Source organism: Natator depressus, chromosome 2 (genome assembly GCF_965152275.1).
Source record: "Natator depressus isolate rNatDep1 chromosome 2, rNatDep2.hap1, whole genome shotgun sequence".
Taxonomy (NCBI): Eukaryota; Metazoa; Chordata; order Testudines; family Cheloniidae; genus Natator; species Natator depressus.
In genome coordinates this window covers 87549613-87569804 of record NC_134235.1, presented here as the reverse complement: position 1 = coordinate 87569804, position 20192 = coordinate 87549613, and the positions used below count along the sequence as shown (strand labels likewise).

Below are 20192 nucleotides of genomic sequence, written 5' to 3'. Positions count from 1 at the left end.
ACTGTAATAAGAGCAGAGCTGGGTCTTTAAATACAGAGTCACGACTGCAACTCCAGAACAAGTGTTAGTGTTAAATATTAGGACCTTGATTACATTTACACACACACACACACAATATCCCTTCATGGGCCAAACCTTCAGTCTAGGCGAACAGAGGAAAACAAACAGACTCCTGAGTGCCTGCTGGAGCAGGTGAGCTAGGAACGAGCAGAGCCAAGACTTGACTACCCAACATACCCATGACACAGAGACATGGCACGAGGGGATTGGAGGGAAGGGTCGTAATTTGCTGTTGGTACATCCCAGCAAGAAGTTACTTACTTCCCTCCCAGGGCAGAAGCAAGCAGGGTAGGAGCTGTGCACCAGAGCGATGCCTCTGCACCACTTGTTCCTCACGGAGATGTCTAAGGTCAAAGTCCAGACGTAGGTGAACGGGGCCTACAGAGAGCAAAGATGTTTTAAAATGCTCGGCCAAGCTTATTACCTGTGGCCATATCTGTTCTCCAGTCAGTGAAGCTATGTTAACAGTAATGTCTGCTCTGAGAGCAAAGCGGCCATACATAGCCCAATCTGCCAAAAATCAGATGAACCGGAGCATCTGCGTTTGCAATCCCCACTATCCCATAAAAGACAACGGTCAGACAGAAAACATGTGTTTCATATTTGTGAATCTCAGTGATTTGTAGTAAGGGAGCAGAACTGGAGCAACCGCTGCCACTAGGCTGTTAAACATTAGCATGTGATAGTAATTGATTAGTAAATTAGACTTCTTCCGTTATTTCCATAACTTCTCACAATAGCCTGCAATTGGTTTCTGTGCTGTATCTCCTTGGAGGGTGAAGGGGGGAGGCGCACAACTTTAAGTGTGTACAGGACCATGAGACAATGAGATTAAGGGACCTCCAAATGTCATCATTCAAAGTATGATGAGAAATCACACCATCATTAGAGTCTGGAGTCCCCTAAGCTATATCTCCCGTTAGTCTATCTGCTAATTTGGTACAGTAGACCCTGCATTATTCACATAAGGAATCTCAAAATGTGTAAATAGCCTGACTGACTTCAGAGGGACTCCTTCCATATAAGGATTCCTCATGTGAATAAATAGTTTTGACGCAAAAGACACAAAAACTTGATAAAGTTTTGCACTATAGATCCTGTGCACTATAGATCCTAGTGATTCCTGGATACGTTACAGACAGACATTAAAAATGCATAAGTTAAAAAACAAAAATAAAAAAACCAAAAAACCCAAGATTTTACACAGCTCTACCATCTGGCTTCAACAGTTGGCTGATCTTTTCCTTTGTCTGGATGCAAAGAGAAGATACTGTAAAGGAAAGTCTGCTTTGCAACTAAGATAGTTTAAATAAATGCTAGTAAGTATTTTATCTTTTTTTTTTTTTTGTAACCACTGACTTTTATGCCTCATTACTTGTTCTCACTTAAAAATCTCCCTTTGTAGTTAATAAACTTGTTTTACTGTTTAATCCAATCCAGCAGGTCTAAATCGAAGTCTCTGGGCAATTATTCAGGGTGATAAACCAGAATATTATTCCCTTAAAGGAACAACAGACTTAGTATACTGTACCCTTCCGGAGTACATACATTTCTGGGGAAAGATCTGGGACTGGAGGTGTGTTGGGGTCACCCTGCAATAAAACCCAGGTTGGTTGCAGTTACACACAGACACTCAGGCTGTGGCTTGCATGCTGGAAGGCTGTTTGAGAATATCCCACGTGGGAGTGATAAAGAAAAGAACCAGAAAACAACCCTATAATCATGGCAAGCTAGGCTTCTGTCTTTTTTCTATGCTTATCTGTCCTTCCCCTATGTTTATGGGTAGAAAGAACTTGAACTATGTGTAACCTGTACTCCCTGTTTGGGGAAAGAATTCCTTATACAGATGGGCCTCCATGTTCATACCTCAGGACTCAGACCAACAGGGGTTGACCGGTTTGAACTGGAAGAGATATCACAAAGTATGTTGAACCAAGCTATAAAAGCTCTACCTTGTTCTTTGTTCTGGGCTTTGCCATATTCCTCTGTGTAGGAATTGGTGAGCCCTTCAGCTGTCGTACTTTCTAGCATTAAAGTGCCTCATTTTATCTAAGAGTCCTGACTCTGTGTTTGTTTGGCTAATGCAGAAGTCCAGGGAAGGCTACCCTCCCAACCCTAGATGGGAGGGAAACCCTTTTTAAAAGGAGCCACTCAGCTAGGCATTGTAAGGCATCCAAGGTTGCAGGGCTGGGATGACAGCCCCCTCAGTAGTCTGGATTGTGTCCCGGTACATCACAGAATCCCATCAAACTGGGTGACTAGGCAACAAAATGGCAGATGAAATTCACATTTTGATAAATGCAAAGTAATGCACACTGGAAAACATAATCCCAACTATACATACAAACTGATGTGTCTAAATTAGCTGTTACCACACAAGAAAGATCTTGGAGTCATTGTGGATAGTTCTCTGAAAACATCCACTCATTTTGCAGCAGCAGTCAAAAAAGCTAACAATGTTAGGAGCCATTAGGAAAGGGAAAGATAATAAGACAGTAAATATTACAATGCCACTCTCTAAATCCACCGTATGCCAACACCTTGAGTACTGCATGCAGTTCTGATCACGCAATCTCAAAACGGATATATTACAAACGGAAATGGTTCAGAAAAGGCCAAGAAAAATGACTAAGAGTATGGAACAGCTTCCATAGGAGGAGAGATTAAAGAGACTGGGACTTATCTTGGAAAAGAGATGACTAAGGAGGGATATGATAGAGGTTTATAAAATGATGAACTGTGTAGAGAAAGCATAAGAAGTGTTATTTACCCCTTTACATAAACACAAAAAACCAGGGATTACCCAATAAAATTAATAGGCAGCAGAAAACGAACAAAGGAAATACTTCTTTACAGAATGCATATTCTACCTGTGGAACTCCTTGCCAGGGGATGTTGTGAAGGCCAAAACTGTGACTAAGTTCAAAAAAGAATTAGATAAGTTCATGGAGGATAGGTTCATCATTGGCAATTAACCACGGTGGTCAGGATGCAACCCATTGCTTTGGGGTTGAGCCTCTGACTGCCAGATGCTGTGACTGGATGGCACAGGATGGATCACTGATGATTGCTCTGTTCTGTTCATTCCTTTTGGGGCATCAGGCATTGGCCACTATCAGAGGACAGGATGCTGGGCTAGATGGACCACTGAAAAGATATTACTGGGTTCCTTCACTGCCTGGGGGACATGAAGGGGAGGGGAAAGGTGAGAGGGTAAAGCAGACCGTGAGGGGAAAAGATAGATAGAATATAGAAGACAGCTAGAAAGACAGGGAAAGAAATCAAGAGATCAAAAACGACCGTTCAAAGGCACACAACTCTTATGCAAACTGAAATAGAACCAAAGTCCAGGAGATATACAAGGGGGTAGCCTCATCACTCACTCCCATTCCACCTCCGCCCCACCCCAAATATAACTGAATTCCCTTTAACTTTATAAGGAAAAAATAGTACAATATCAATGGAGGGTTTCTGCACCATTCACAAAAAAAGGGGAGGGGCCAGAGAAAATTGAGGTCAAAACTTAAGAACAAGTATATGGTGGATATAGGAGAAAGTTGTTTAAATAATCTTATTCGAACCTAACTGGATTATTTGGAGAACAGCTATGCCTAAATGTTACCCTCCCCCTGAAGCCTTGCTCATGCTGGATTATAGTGTGAACACCATTGCCCAATAGTAACATCAGCAATGTAAAACCAACACAACACAGTTATTTTAACTCCTTTAACAAAAATAAAAACTAAAAAAAAGGAGAGAACCTGAACTAATATTATTGAAAAAACAAGCGAGTCTCATAGTAAAATATTCTCAGTCATTTGGTGAAGTATAACCAGCGATAATATTTATTCTTGGACAGGATTTTAGGAAATCAGATTTCTTTATGGTTGAGGAATTGAACAGATTCATCATTAAACAATGTAATGAAGATTTCAGGTTAGATCTGGTATCTCTTGTAAGTGTGCATTTAGGGCAAATGAGTTGACTATTTCCAGGAATACTGTTAACCCAAATTCTAGGAAATTAGGTGGGGATGAAATGAAGTAAAGTCATCAAGGGTGAGTAGGGAGGAGGAAGATTCGGGGGTGGGGGGGAGAGAAAGAGGGGACGGGAGTAGGATAGATGCTTTCTGTGCGCTGGAATCATGGGGAGGTGAGGTAAGGTAGCAGATACAGTATTGGCACAGCTACTTTGCTTGCAACACTCCAACCTGCTAACACACCTGCAGGAGCTCATAACTATTTCCCGCTTCCAGATGGAGGGCCATACCTCAAATAAAAGAGGAGATCCTCTTCCCCGCCCCTTTGCTCCTCAGCTGGCTCCCTCTGTTGGGGAAGTTCAAAGAAAGGAAACCAAGCGGAAGAGAGGAGACAAAATAGTGGGTTGGCCCTGGACCATTGTTGCTAAATGGAGAGATGAATACCAGCCCTGACCTGGTAAAGTTGTTTTAATGCATCCCATCTGCATCTTCTGCAGGGGTCTTTTGATGTAGTGGGATCAGATACCTTTCAGCTTCCTCTGCGGTCATAAAACTAAACATCTTGGCTTCCTTTTTAACTTTGAAAGGAGCGAGGAAGGAACAGCGAACACCTCCGATACTCTGAGGTGTTCACTGTGACTTCTAGCAAGAAGATTCTATTGTCAGCTTCCTCTAGTCTTGATGCATGCTAGTAATTTGTTGGATCTTCAGATATTTTTCCTCAAGATAAAACTCCAGAGAGCAGACTTTTTTTTTTTAAGCCATAATTTCACTCTAGTCTCAGAGGGGCAAATTCTCAGAGAGCTTTGTGACAGCATCTCTTTCTTAGGAGTTTGTGGGAAATCTGGTGATGAAGGAACATCCATAATGGCATCGAATTAGGAGAAAAGAATTGTAGAATAATGTCTGAGCATTAGATTAAATAAAAAAGTGATTCAATTGCTGATGGCTGTAGATTTAAGAGATAGGGAAGGGAGCTTGTAAAGCTAGGCAGCCACCATCCCTGTAGCGGGTCCTGGAAGTCAAAACACTAATATAAACAAAACATACCAGACACATGAACCACATCCAAGTTCCACAAGTGTCATTCCAAATATTTCCTACTCACTGTCTTCTGAAATGACCACATTCAAGAATCTGTCAAAAGTCATGACATCTTTTAAAAAACCAAGAAGTCTAGATGGTTTAGATTAGTTATATGTAAATCCAAACAGACTGTGGCTTGGTGTTTGAGTTCAAGCTTCACAGGACTTTGTAGCTGAAGTAACTGCGTGAACATCAAGTCCCCATGGAGCAAAATCCCATTGCACATGCTATGATTTCAACAGCCTTTCATGAGCCTGAGTTCAGAGATGAGATGCTAGTGAATGAGGCTCTACGTAGCTGCACTCAGCCATGTGCAAGAGGCTTTCCACTTCAGCTCACTCTCTGGGAACATGAGTGAAATCCTTAAACCTACCTTTTACACTGGGTAAAAGTGGCATACAGGGGCCCTAAAAGAGAGATTTAAGACAACACAGGTACTGCAGGTGACAGCTAGAAGGCTACCATCTGAATATCACTGTCTCAAGCCCTGGAGTAAGAGGCATGCCAGGGTAGAGCTGAGGATGAATGAGATGTTTCAGGAATGATGCTGCAGTACAGCAGAGAGATTCTGGCCACTACTGCATCCCAAAAAGCAGGCCAGGTTTTGGAGGAAGCAAACATGGCTTTAAGCCACCATAGCCCTGGCCCCTGCCACCCCTTGTGGCTGAGAGTTCTGTGCTACACCTCTTGGAGGCACTGCACAGAATCTCACCCACCAGGCTCTTAACTGGTGATGTTGAAACATATAAGAACCAAGTAGGATAGATCATAACTCCCACCGAAGGATCTAAGCATGTCAACCATTCATAAATTTGTCCGGACAACACATCTGTGAAGCAGCAAAGTATTATCTCCATTGTATAGATGGAGCACAGAGAGAGGCACAGATTAAGTGACTTGCCCAAAGTCATACTGCAAAGACTGTATGAGAGTCAGGAATTGAACCAGAGTCTTCAGAGTCCCAGTCTAATTAAGCAGGGCAGCCTGGACCCCAGCCACGCAGGCCCTGCGGCCTTTAGCACACAGCTGGGCTGCAGCTGTGTGTTAATTGGGCTGCATGCAGCCCACACACTGAGAACCACTGGTCTAAATAATACTTAGTCTTTCCTTGAGTGCAGGGTACTGGACTAGATGACCTCTCAAGGTCCCTTCGTCCTATGATTCTATCTGTGTTGGGTGAAAGTCATTTTAGAGTAGGTTTCAGAGTAGCAGCCGTGTTAGTCTGTATTCGCAAAAAGAAAAGGAGTACTTGTGGCACCTTAGAGACTAACCAATTTATTTGAGCATAAGCTTTCGTGAGCTGTAGCTCACAAAAGAGCTTATGCTCAAATAAATTGGTTAGTCTCTAGGGTGCCACAAGTACTCCTTTTCACTTTAGAGTAGGTTACTATTGCTACTCTCCAAATGGAGGAGGAAATATTTTAAACTGGAGAGTAATGAACAACACTTCTAATCTGAATTTTCAGATGTAGAATGGTTCGTATGAAGACTCAAAACTTTCAGGATTCATTAATTTTTTCACTAATACTCAGAAGTTGTTTAAATATTCAAAAATAATGAACATGATGCGACAAGTCATAATGACCAGATCTGACCCTTTCTTTTTGCAAAGATATTCACAGATCAGATTCTTGGATTTTTAAACTGTTGAACTAGCTCTGCTAAACACATTGTGATAACATGTTCTTATGTCAGTCTGCCAAGACTTGAACCCAGGATGTTCAAAAGTTATACAAGTCTGAATGCTTCACACAGGTTTTAATTTTTTCAGAAGAGTTTGCTCAGCCTTAGTTAAGGTAGATCCAAAAGATAAATCCTATTTACTTTCTGTTATCATACACACTGTTAATAGCTGGTAATAGCTCATCTTAAGTGATCACTCTCCTTACAGTGTGTATGGTAACACCCATTTTTTCATGTTCTGTGTGTATATAAATCTCCTCACTGTATTTTCCACTGAATGCATCCGATGAAGTGAGCTGTAGCTCACGAAAGCTTATGCTCAAATAAATTGGTCAGTCTCTAAGGTGCCACAAGTCCTCCTTTTCTTTTTGCGAATACAGACTAACACGGCTGCTGCTCTGAAACCTATTTACTTTGTCTTCTCTACTTACAAACATTGTATAACTCCAGAAATACTGCCATCTAGTGGATTTATTCCTGTCTGCCTATACTGCACATAATAGCCCTTCCGGCGTACGTGCAGAAAACAATACTGGATGGGATCAATGCTATTATAGCAGCACTCAGTGACCGTACATTAAACACCCCAAAAAGAATTACCCAAATTTGTAAAGCCACCATCCCACCAAGCAATCTTTGCAAACCATTACCACCGACACAGGGACCCATACATCTATGGTCTAACAAGCACATCACAAGACAGCTGAAAGAAAGCCATCTCTTGCTGAGTGGAATCAGAGCAGAGCCAAACTTCTCTTAGCTGTGAGTGAGCATTACAGATTGATCAGTCTAGCAATTAATCTAAATAGTATTAAATTCCTCCCTCAAGTCCCCCCTGAAGAGTCAGATGTATAGATATTTTTTACATTATTTCCTGAACTACTTTGTTGTGTTGCTGGATACTGTTAAAACCGCCAATGCTCTTTGTACTGGAAGTGGCTGTATTTCCATGAGAGTGGAGTGAGCCCTAAACTTCTTAAGCTATACAGAGAGAGTACTTTGAGTCCCTTGGCCCAGCCAGTGCACATAATCTGCTCACCTGCTTTTTATTCTGTGCAGGTGATAGAGTCCTCCTTGATGTGCCAGAGGTTGGTCCTGGCAGATACCACCAGAATTGGAGACCTCCTGGACTACGACTAGGAGAATCCCCTGGTGCTCAGCCAGCACATGAGACTCTCCACCCTTTGTACTGCAGGAGGTGAGAGCAGCCTTACCACCTTCCTCTGGGGTTTTTCTTGAGCAGGTCCTGTGGGAGGGTGTTTCCTGCCCATCCCTCACCCCTGCCTCTCCAGACCTTCTGGCCACTACCCCGCAAAAGCCTTCCTCCCCCTCGGACCTCCTCCCCTCTGTAAACCACGCTGGCTGCACAACTTGCAGTCAGTTTGTTTCTGAACCACACCTAAGGAACAGCCATACGCACTCGTGTCCCACACATTCCATTTCCATTTCCTCATTGTGTTGCACCCTGACACCAAGTGGCAGGACTTTTTACCACCTGTGGAGGGTGAGGAGCCCTGGTGGATCAGTCTGTGTTCCACCTTGGTCCCACAACCCGCCAGGGATATCACTTATACTCACTTAAAATCTCTCTTTGTAGTTAATAAACTTGTTTTATTGTTTTATCTAAACCAATGTGTTTACGTTGAAGTGTCCGGGTAACTATTGAAGGTAATAAACTGGCATTATAATGACAGGTTTCAGAGTAACAGCCGTGTTAGTCTGTATTCGCAAAAAGAAAAGGAGTACTTGTGGCACCTTAGAGACTAACCAATTTATTTGAGCATGAGCTTTCGTGAGCTACAGCTCACTTCATCGGATGCATACTGTGGAAATTGCAGAAGACATTATATACACAGACACTAAATTGGTTAGTGTCTAAGGTGCCACAAGTACTCCTTTTCTTTTGGCATTATAATGGATTCAATATATTTGTACTGTCCAGGAGAGGGCTGGGCAGTACAGGACATACATTTCTGGGGGAAGATCTGGAACTGGGGTTGTACTGGGGTCACCCAGCAGTATAACCAAGGCTGGTAAGAACTGTTACTAGGGTGTAGGTGGCAGGCTCCAGTTACACACACATACTCAGGGTGTGGCTTGCATGCAGGAAGGCTGTGAATGACACAGGTGGGAGCTACAGCCACAAGGCATTGTAAAGGACCCAAGGTTGCAGGGCAGGCATGACAAAGCCCCCCACTAATCTGAATTGTACCCCAGTATGTCAAACTGAGCAAATGCAGTTTGTTAAGATTGTTTTACCTTGACATGTGCATGCTCCAGGCCGGAATCCAGTGATCTATCTCCTACCTTGAACACTGGGGAAGTTGAATTTCTGACTGAGTTATGGAACTACTTGTTTCCATAGTTGAAATGCAATTAGTTAAAGATAGGGATGGAAACATCCACAATTACAACGAACACTGCGGCTGGAATTCTTCACCTTTGGAAGAACAGACAAATTGTAATTAACAGTTTTAAAATCAAGATTAGATGTTTTCTGAAAGATGAGCTCTAAGAATTATTTCAGGAAATTTCTATGGGCTGTGTTATACTGGAGGTCAGTTTAGATCAGAGTGGGCAAACTTTTTGGCCCAAGGGCCACATCAAGGAGTAAAAATTATATGGCGGGCCATGAATGCTCACAAAATGGGGTTTGGGGTGTGGGTGGGGGAAGACAGCTCTCATTGGGGATATGGGCTGTGGGGTGAGGTCAGAAATGAGGAGTTTGGGGTGCAGGAGGGGGCTCCGGCTGGGGGTGTGGTCTCTCGGGTGGGGCTGGGGATGAGGAGTTTGGGGTGTAGGAGGGTGCTCCAGGCTGGAGCAGGGAGTTGGGGCATGGGGAGAGGCTTAGGGGGTGCAGGCTCCGAGCAGTGCTTACCTCAAGTGGCTCCCGGAAGCAGCAGCAGCAGCAAGTCCCTGCTCTGGGGTTCCCAGCCAATGGGAGCTGTGGGGGCAGCACTTGGGGCAGGTGCAGCATGCAAAGTGGAGCTCCCTGGCTGCCCCTATGCATAGGAACCAGAGGCCACGCCACTGCTTCTGGAAGCCACGTGGAGCGGCCCCTGACCCTGCTCCCCAGCGGGAGCACAGGAGAGGGTCAAGCGCCAGACCCCGCTCCCCAGCAGGAGGTCAAGGGCCAGATTAAAACAGCTGGCAGGCCAGATGCGGCCCGTGGGCCATAGTTTGCCCACCCCTGGTTTAGATGATCACAATGGCCTCTTTTGGCCTTGGAATCTACACATCTGTGTTTAACAGTTGATGTTTTCCTCCCTTCTCCACCGTGAATGCACAGGTTTGAAAACCTGTCAGACACAGGCACTGGCTTACCAACAGGTCTGCATGCTGGCTTCTATATTGCTATAACCTCTCCTGCCAAACTGCAGAGGTTTTCCAGTCTCCCAATCCTTTGGCTCAAGTGTGATTCTGGTGTACACCCCCCATGCTTGCCTTCTTTTCCCAGTGGTGTTTCTAATCAGTGGTAACTCTGCAGTGGCAGACGTTTTCCAATTCCCTGATCAGAAGTCTCTATTTAAATCCCAGAGGTATCTCCTGTTACAGGATTATTAGCATTTTTAAAGGAGGTATTGTCATTTGTTTTGATCCAAAAACAACGAGAAGTTCTTGTGGCACCTTAGAGACTAACAAATTTATTTGGACATAAGCTTTTGTGGGCTAGAACCCACTTCATCAGATGCATAGAGTGGAAAATACAGGAGCAGGTATAAATACATGAAGAGATGGGAGGTTTTTTTCCCACCCAATAGAACTAGGGTTTGGTTTCCCCTAATGGGAGAATGCAAAAATGGATCCCACTGTAAAACAAACGACAACAAAAAACCCACAGATTCCTTAAACAAAACCACTATAAGTAGTAAATATCCTTTTTGCTGCAGCAAGAAGAAATACTGCTAGGAGAGAGAGAATAAAGTTAAGTGTTAAAAACAAAACACACATGCCAACAACAACAAGAGCTCAGGAACAAAACAGAGCCTTTTGGGGGTAATTTCACTTGCTGTCCAACTTTAATATATCCGCACTTTAGATAATTCTAGATTGGACAAAACAAATAGATTCTGCTGAACACAGAATAAGCATAGTTAAAAAAGATGTAGTTTTGCATAATATATTTTGCAATAAATATAGCTTTCACATGTAAGTCACCACAAGTGTCAGTAACTCTTGAAGCTTTCCATCTGACAAGGATAACACATGATGTTATCAGAGATTAAAATGCATCATAGGATTTGTCTGAAACAATACTATGCCCCATTTCAGATCTCTTACCTTTCCTCTATCAAATTGCATCCATGCTTTAAATTTCTTTTGTGGTAGATCAGTTCCCCCTTCAGCCAAACTACAAAGCCCTCCCCTTTCAGGGCAAACAAAACTAGTCCAAAGGATACACAGCATAATAGTCCCAGTACCCTCTCTCAAGGATAAACAGTCCCCTCCCCTGTTAATGCAGAAGGAGAAAGGAAGGATTCCCTCACTGCAATCCCAAGGCTGAATTCTGTAAACAAAACACACAGGTGCCAACTCTGCCTCATTCCACACCTCTGCTATTTCAACCCAGCTCTCGTCTGTCCCCTAATTAACCCCTCCCCAGCACAAGTTCTTGCCTCTTCATTAACAAGCCTTTCCCACAGCCCCACCTGTTTGAGGTTTGCCCAGTTCTCTTTAATGAGACCCCCCACAACTGCTCTGGGCTCTCCCAGCCACAATCTGCTCTTTGTATGGTCCTGCCACTCCAGTTATATGGCTGTCTTCATCATACGCTCCTATTTGCCAGGCCATAGAGGGGTGAGCCCCAGTAATAGGCAGGCAGGCAAGCAGCATTTGCTCTTAAAGGGGACAGTACTCTCAGTTACAACCATACAAGACAATTTTGACAAGCTATTCAGCTGCATACAATTGTCAGTAGAACTATTCACAATGGAAGCCTTGCTATACAAGATCCTGCTGCAATCAATGGGATTTTGTGGACTCTGCATGTTACACCTAATAAGAAAAGGTGAAATTCTGCCCCTGATAAGCATCCACAGTTCCACTGAAAAATATTACAAGAAGCTGTTTGTGATATTTTCTTTTCAAAAAAATCAAATTGTTCAGAAAAAAAACAAAAAGCTTCTTGACAATCTGCGTATTATATTCAAATGGTCCTGAAAGATCCTGAAAAATTGAATTCATCATGGGAATACTGGCAGCCATTTTATTAGAGCAGCACTACCAGATTCTGCAACTGAACATAAACTGTCAGTGCATTCACATAATCAACTCAAATCTTTATCAATCACTTAGTTAAAGAAATTCTACATTATCCCCTCCCTCCCAAAAAAATCCTAAAGAAAAGAATGGCAGTAGGCTATTTTTCCTCCCACACCCTTCCCATGTTAAGGTTACACAGTTAAGGACTGAAAAGTCAGGAAACTTTAAAGTTAAAGATAGAAAGGACAACCTTAACTGTGTCTCTGCTACATATACATTTCAACACAATCTTGAATTAAGTGCTCACACTGCTTCTGAAGTAATACAGTATAATTTTATATATCCAGGGTTATCTAATGGCATGATAATGCAGACTATCATAAGTCATAATAGTAAGCGATTAGAATACAAAACCTAACTTCTGCATTTACTGATTTAACTATGGAACATTAACATTGTGTTGTGGCTTTCTACAGTATTCAACAATAACCCAGTTGCAACACATCCTCAATAAGCTGCAGCATAATCGCACACACTTGAGCAAGTCTGATAGTCCATTCATTGTGAGACAACAAAGTGTAGCATATTAAGCAAATTATTATAATGCCCCCAAACTGGCAGGCGGTCACAGCTGAGAATACCAGATTCAGGACAAACTGCTGAGAAATGGGGCACACTCATCCCAAACTGGTGGTTAGGCATCAGAAGATATACCAAACCAGTAATAAAAATAAGCTTGTTAACCAGTGAGGTGAGACAAGAAGTTAAAAATGCAGTCTCCTTTGGCATTCCAGCACTTATTTCACCACCCAGACTCTAAGCTTTATGAAGAGTGGTTATTGAAAACCAATTTAATCAAAAAGAGTTCTTTTGATCCCAAGAGATAGCTTTATAGCCAGGTCAATATATAATTCAGATCTTACCCAATAATCATGCTAATTTGTTTACAAAAGAAAAAAAGTTGATATGGTTAAGGAAATCATATACTTACAAGCGACTGAAAAAGTTCTTATATCAGGTTTGAAGCAGCAAAAGAATAAAACTGCTAGTTTGTAAAAGTCTCTCTGGAAATTACCCAAATAGCTTGGGGGTCATCTGTCCTTATTTAGTGCTTCCTGGTTAGAAATCCAGTCCAAAGAAATGAAAACAAAGTGGAGATGTTTCCAGAGTCTTTTATACCTTCTGCCATATGGATGGAATTTTAGTGTCCCAAACAAAGCCCACAGCACAGCTTGTGGAAAAGTACAGGCACAAGATGGAATCCAGGATCACTCGCCCTTACAGGGCTTGCTGACTCACAGGGGCAAGCCATTGGCTACTTGGAGGTGAAGGCATCTGCATGAAGAGCCATGGGGTGGAATGAGTTTCTTCTGTGGCCCATTATGAGAGTTAATTGCGCCTCTGATGGGCCATCAACACAAAGCTGTCTGGCTTCGATGTAGATGTTATTTGTTGTTACCCCAGGAACAGACACATTTGAAATACTGCTACATAGTCAATATTCATAACTTTAGATACAAAAATGATATATGCATATAAACAGGATAATCATATTTGATAGATTGTAACTTTTCCATTAAATACTTTACATGACAAACTTTGTGTAAGATTTGTTGCAGTTGTGTAACAGTGGTAGCAACAATGTTATACCTGTTCATATTTCAATCATACAGCATCACAGCCCCTCTAATTTTTCTGTCCAACTTAGACCTGAAGGTTAAGTCTCTCTTACAAAAAAATGTATGGCTACTGAATGGCAGATGATAAATTCTCCCGCTCTGCTTTTTATGTAATTACTTGTGAAAATGTTTCTCTTCTTCAAAAGAATAGGTCCACAGATCCTCAGTATGGAGCTGTACCTGTAGAGGGCAGAATCAAAGCTGATTGAATGGCTGATGAGGGACTAGCCCCCCGCCTTCTGAGACCCCCCCCCACACACACACTTAGTTTTGAGGTGCTTCTAAATCTAGCCCCTACCCCCTCTGGAATCTGGACTGTGAAACAAAAACCAAAACTCGTCTTGCATCAGCACCTTGCAAACAACAAAAACAAAAACACCTCGACAACAAACAACAAGAAATTTTAACTACTGTAGATCACTTTAACCATGAGTTAAACACATCTCCCTTAATGGATTGTCAGAGAGGGACAGATATTTTACCTAGCCCTTCGAAAGAGGGACTTTTTCAGGTAAGCAGCCACAAATTCTGCCATTCTTTCTCAGGGCGAGGTCCACAGCTCCTCAGTGTGTTCTCTCAGTACTGGCCAACCTGCAGCACAAGCTGTGTTCTGTTAACCTGGCAGTGGTGGCATGGCTGACCACAGCGTAAGTGGGGTCTGAGTTAGCCCAGACATTTCTGAGTCATTTTCTGTCAACTTTTCTATTCCTCCGATTTTCTGTGAGATGTTCTGCCAGAGAGGCCTGCCCAGACATGTTACACTGGAAGCCGCTGCAGCCAGTAACCTAGGAGCAGAAGGGGTTTTCAGTAATCTTGCTGCAGAACTCCCTCCCACCCCCAGCAAATAATAGCTCAGTAAGGCATAGAATCCTGAAAGGTTGTTTGGTTGGTTCTCTCATTGCTCTGAGCAGGAGGTCTACAGATTGTTACTGAGTTACAGGACTATAGCCCTGTTGCAGCTAATGGGGGGGTGGGGGATAGAATTGGGAACCAGAATCAGATGAGTAATTCTGTGAACTTCTGCTAACTGACATTTTTTAACCTTAACCTTGCCCTTTTGAGAGTGAATAGAAGGGCTGTAAGTAAGGTGGTCAACCACAGGTTCCCAAAATACCTGACATTCCAGTACTGGCTTAGGCGCCAGCTTCCTCGGTTCCTGGGGAGTGCTTCACTCCTGCTCCACCACAGGCCCCAGCCCACCTCTTCCCAACCCATTCTGCCCCCTCCCTGGAGCGTGCCCCACCCTCATGCTGCTCCCTTCCCCCCCCCCCCAATGCTTCCTGCACACTGCTGAACTGCCGCTCATGGCGGGTGGGAGGGGGAGGAATGGATTGGTGGGGCTGCTGGTGGGAGGGGGAGGAGCTGATGCTCAGGGCCACTACTTTCCTCCCCCCCCCCATGGGTGCTCCAGCCCCGGAGCACCCATGGAGTCGGCGCTTATGCTTCCAGGAGTGATGTTGGCCCACCTTCGCCGACATGGTGTGTGTGACATCATGCAAAAAAGGTGGCATTCCCCCCCCCAGAAGAGCATGCCACACTGCCCCTCCCACATGACCTCATATATGCAATGAGTATGAGGTCACACCACGTGGAGGGCGCCATTTTTAAGAGAGAGAAGGGGCAGAGGGGCATTTCACATCTGATACTGGACAAAACCACATCTGATTGAGTACCAGTACTGGATGGGGGACCAACCTTTCAGAAAGAGGACCACCCAGTTTAATACTGGACAAGTGGCCTCCCTCAGTGTAAGAGGACATGACCATTGCTGCCTGTGCCTCACAAGACGTCAGCCTCTGAGGAGAAAGTGCTTTTCGCACCAAACTCAGGAGATCTCTAGCCCTAGAGGAAATTTTTTTCCTTAGGGGGAGATTCTCTTCTTCTCCTCCCCTCCCTGCACAATTCCCAACTTCTCCAGGGTCTAGGGGCTTGAGACCAAACTGCCCAATGAGAAAGGGGGGTTGGATGAGACGACCTGAGGTTCGGGGGTGCATACCCGAAATGGTCTGAGCTGCTGCTCCTTGCTCCATCTGTGGGGAACTCCTGGGGAAGGTAGGGGGAGCGAAGCAAATCCTTTCCAGTCCCTGAGGCTGAAAGGAAGCTGGAGTGCACAAGGAACAAACCTTTCCTTTTGCACCCTTTCGTAGGGGATACAGAGCAGGCGCAGCACAGCCTTGGACTCCTCTTCTTTGGGTCCTTCTCTGCCATCCTCCTAGCAGTTGGGTTGGGGGGCGGATGTTGTGGCAACTCCAGGCAAAAAACCAAACTGACTCTTCAAGCTTTTTCTTCCCTTCTCTCTCTTGCAGTAGGTCCTGGGTTCCACTGACCTGCCAGTAGCTATTGGAGGCAGGATAAAACTGAGTAGGTCTTCACAAGATGGGGACTAGCCCCGCATCAGCCATCCAATCAGCTTTGAATCTGATTCTGCCCACTACAGCTACAGATGGGCGATTACCCTCAATGAAGTTCTTTGGACCTTACCTAGAAAGAGAATTATAAATTTAAGACCAGTCTGGACAGAGAAATACTAAGATTACCAGAGTATAAGCAGAGTACCACACTCTATGCGCTGAGGTTTTAGATACCAAGTATCTCCATTATCAAGGCCTTAAAATATTCTGCGCTGCCTTACTATTGCTGCACATCTGCCTTAAGAATGCACCTTCAAAAGTCCACACAGGCTAACCACTCTATCCTTACATGCCAAAATGTGTGCTCTGGGCTCTGGTGTAGCATGAGAGAACCATAATTCATTCTTTCTAGCTGTTCAACTTGGAAACTCATTTCCTGTCAGAAGACTGGTGCCAGAGAAATACTGGACAGTTTTTGTCAGTAAAATAAGACACGTGGCATGTACAGGACATATGGAGCACTGTCCACCTTTACACTTTATGAGTTCTTTGCTAGACTATTACTAACAAAATTACTCTGGGACAGATGTTGAGAAATGCAGCAAAGAAATCCCTGGTTAGAAAGTGGTCAGTTGCACACAAAAATATCCCTGAATCCTGCTGTAGGGTTTTCATCTTTAATTCCTGAATTGTAGTGTGTTGGCGACAGAAGAGTGACAATTCTTGAGATGCCACAGCCTGGAATTTCTTGTTTGTGGAGCTGTGTGCACGTAACATGCATATAATAGCAACATACCTCTCTCTGTTGTGTAGACATGGCAGCTACCTCAGTTTCCCACCACTAGTATAGCCTTCCTGGGCTGGAAGAGGAGATATCAGAGTGTAGATTCTTCTCATCATTGTCCCAGAAAAATGTCATAGGCTGGGTCTTTTCTCTTGTGATCAGTCTCATAATAATAGAGAGTTTAAATAGGAAGATTAGCAGACAACTCCCCCTTGCCTACAAACCTCATCTCTTGCTTGGTATTGCTCCAGTGATGTAGTGGAAATGGAGAACTACCCTAAGCAATCAGTCTGGTACTCCCCTGCCAGTAGGGGAAGAATCACCAGTGGCGTAAAGCTGGAGTAGCCAACCTCATAGTACCTGCTTAGGCATAGGGGTCATGTTACGGCATAGCTGGAGTGAAATGAACTCTGGAAGTCGCCAGTGGGCAGAGTGATCACTAGAGAAACATTTTAGATACTGTAATTTAAAGTAGCCCTTTGGACATTCTAAATTGCACAAGGGCCCATTTCAGCCAATAGCCAGGTTCAGGATTAGGCAAGAAGAAAAGATAGCTTGCAGCCATTATCTCCTGCCTCCACTCCTGGGGCCTCTGCCAAAGCACAGCACAACTGTGACTAAGGATCTGGCCCTTTATCTGCATTGAGTCTCATACATAAACATACAAAATTAGGTATTTTTAAACTATAAAATTCAAGTCATAATGGTAGAGAATCCCTAAGGCTCAATGGAAATATCTGTAGTAACATTAAGATCCAGCCACAGTGACTATTGTACAGTTAACAATGAGATATCTTGATTCAGTTGTGTAGTAATCAAATTGATATAACATACATATAAAACCACTTGAAGATAGGAAGCAGGGACGCAGTGCAGACGACAAGACGCACAGGGGAATCTCTCTCTGACTACACCATCCACAGAACAACAACAAAGTGTAGAGAACCATTGATCTGTCCAAGGATGCAGCACTTGATGTCCACATCAGGTCCCCCTGCATATCTTTTTTGACAAATTAATACTCCACCATAGGAAATTAAAAAGTGAGCTATATCCCAGCTGGAAAGCAAGGGTCTCTTTCAACACTTACACACTTCACTATATAAAGTTGACACCGATTCCAAACTCTGCACTACCACCTAGTGATCATAAAATAGTAGTGCTTCCGTGCAAAATACAATGCTTAGGCTTGATTAGTGTGACACGCACAATTAAAACAAGACAAAAAACGAAGTGCAAGCAAAACAATTTAAAAATACTCACTAAATTCACATACAGTAAGTGATGGCTTTCGAGCCACACAGAGCTCTTCCTCAGATCTGGGAAAGGCACTCAGTGTCACAGCTAAATACAAGATTGAACAGCTAGTTTAGCATAAAAGTAGTTAGTACATATTCAAAGGGACATATTCAAGGTGAAGTGGCCCATTAACACCCTTGTAGTCATAGGAGAGAAAAAAAGGATAAATTCATAACGTTGCTAGACACTACGAGCTTGTCTACACTGGCACATTACAGTGCTGCAACTTTCTCGCTCAGGGGTGTGAAAAAACACCCTCCACCCCCCTTTAGCACTGCAAGTTTCAGCGCTGTAACGTGCCAGTATAGAGAGTGCCCCAGCACTAGTAGCCACACTCCCCTCATGGAGGGGTGTTTTTTTTTTCTTTTCTTTTTTTTTTTTTTTAAAACAGCTCTGCCATGACTACACAGCCACGTTAAAGCGCTGGTGCACTGTCTACACTGGCACTTTACAGGACCGAAACTTACGGTGCTCAGGGGTGTGTTTTTGCACATCCCTGAGTGAGAAATCATGGGATTAATAACCACAAGGGTGTTAATGGGTCAGTTCACCCTTAGATTGTTGACATTCAGGCTCACTAGTCAGAGGGTACCCGAACAACCAACCAAATGCGTTAGCTGATACCAAGGCAGAGCAGTAGACAGCATCATAGACAGGAGATAAGTGATAAAAAGAGGGAAGAGAGGAGGTGGAGAAGGTTTAGCTTCCCAAAACACACAGCTGCTTGTCTTCTGTAGGACAGCATACGCTTCAGCTAAATTGAAGATATTGCAATTCAAGGCAACCAAAGCACTGGGGACAAAACAAGGTTCCAGAAGATGCTTCATTTGCAATAATTGCTATACATGTTATTTTTTCCTCAGTCAAACACATTAATCAGTTCTAAACAATCTAAACGGTATCATGTAATAGCTGAGAGAAAGTGCGAAAACTCTGGTTTATCCAGTCTTATTACAGTATTGGCTATCCCTCAGATCAGGAGTGCACAAATAACACTACATCTCTGAAGTGGGGGTTGGAATTTAAACCAAGCTGATAGATTCAGCCACACCATCCTGGTAACACAGATAGCAAGAAATCTAAAGCAGCTTTTGAAAATCTGTAACAAGTAGATTTTTAGACTACAGAAGAAGGGAAACTCCTCCTTGAGATGAATCCACACTGGGAACTCATTCGTGATGTCCTGATAGCAGTGGGAGAATGAATTATAGAACACTTTAATATGCAGAAAATTAGAAACGCATTTGTCACTAGACATACAGGTTAGCTAATATTTTGGCACAGTATGTAAAACCAAATCTCTATTTTTAAAAAAAAATTATGTTTAAAGGGGTTGGATTGCTATAACATAGGAAACTAGGAATATACAAAATTCACATGGAGTAATGTTTATGTTTATATTAATATTACCCCAGAGGAAAAGTAGAGCGTCACTTTCTTTTGGCAATCACTTGAAATAACTAAAATAGGCTCCAAGTTACTTCTGTTTCTGATTTATTATAGTTAATTTTATAACCTGACAAGAGGATAAGCAATAGATTATGTGTTGCCACAACAGGATTGCATGCTTTAGTATTAAAAAGGGTCATTGGCATAAAATATGGCCTTGTATTCTTATTGACCTATTCTTTAATCCAGACATGAGAATGTTCTGAGATAGCATTGGTCAGAATTTCAGAAGAGACATCAAATAACCAAGAAAACAGAGGTCTACCCTCAACCTAACTCAGAATGAGGAAATAAATTCATTAGTTATTAGAGGCTTTTGCATCTGAACTAAACAATTTAAGAAGCCAGGACCAATCTAATCTAATCTAAGAAGTCAAAGCCAGATTTATTTAGGGTCCAGAAAAGAAGTAATAGCCAACAGATCCCCAACCCCCCACGTGCCTACAAACTAATGCAGATTGTGATCTTTGAACAAAGCCCATCTGGTTCAGGTGTATAAACAGCTTCTAATCTTCAAACCAAAATCTTAGCTGTAGTTTTATTATCCCAATTTGCTATGGATGTAAATCCATAATTCCCCTACCCACCTGTAGTCTTTTTATTTTTTTAAAACCAACTGA

General features: G+C 43.1%; 1 long non-coding RNA gene across 2 annotated transcripts in view; it reads right to left on the bottom strand.

The window, feature by feature from the left end:
* LOC141982497 (uncharacterized) overlaps positions 1-17237 on the bottom strand; it is a 43408-nt gene extending 26171 nt beyond the window's left edge. The window contains exons 1-3 of one of the 2 annotated variants that reach the window (XR_012638102.1): positions 15813-17237; positions 14172-14474; positions 13002-13869 (exon numbers count right to left, since the gene is read on the bottom strand). This is a non-coding gene — a long non-coding RNA (uncharacterized LOC141982497). Of the gene's footprint in view, positions 1-13001; positions 13870-14171; positions 14475-15685 lie in introns of both variants that reach the window. The other variant, XR_012638101.1, reaches the window with a different exon arrangement.
* Between the last annotated feature and the right edge of the window lie 2955 nt (positions 17238-20192).